Raw genomic sequence first — 432 nt, forward strand, 5'->3', positions numbered from 1 at the left:
GAAGATCACCATCGTCATAAAAAAAGCAAAATAACACCAAATATCTTCCATTATCTATCTTTTTTTTCGCTAATTTTCAACCAATTTTTTTCCATTCTGTTAATTATGTGTCCCAAATGAGTCACCCAATCTTTTCTCATTAGCGTTTAGCAATAAAAAGCTAAATATTCACCTTCCTTGATAAACTGTGGCAATATTCCAAAGGGGAAAAGTTTATTGTTTACTCTGTGTTAATTTGTGCTTTTATGAACCAAAATCTCGGTGGTTGGGGAATTTTTTTTTCCTTTTTCTTTTTAAAGGGGGAGCGGTGATCTTTTTTCCCCCCTTTTTTGTTGTTTGGTTGATGTGTGCGAAGGATTTTTAGACAAACTTTTTCTTATTATCTTTTCTGAAAAAAATCTGGGTTTTATTGTTTATGGGGACGAAACTTTC

At 32.4% G+C, this 432-nt stretch overlaps 1 protein-coding gene across 1 annotated transcript in view; it reads left to right on the forward strand.

The window, feature by feature from the left end:
* Window positions 1-432, forward strand: part of LOC119587349 (GTPase-activating Rap/Ran-GAP domain-like protein 3) — a 420,180-nt gene that overhangs the window by 5,348 nt on the left and 414,400 nt on the right. The window lies entirely within an intron of this gene.

Source organism: Penaeus monodon, chromosome 22, assembly GCF_015228065.2.
Source record: "Penaeus monodon isolate SGIC_2016 chromosome 22, NSTDA_Pmon_1, whole genome shotgun sequence".
Classification (NCBI taxonomy): domain Eukaryota; kingdom Metazoa; phylum Arthropoda; class Malacostraca; order Decapoda; family Penaeidae; genus Penaeus; species Penaeus monodon.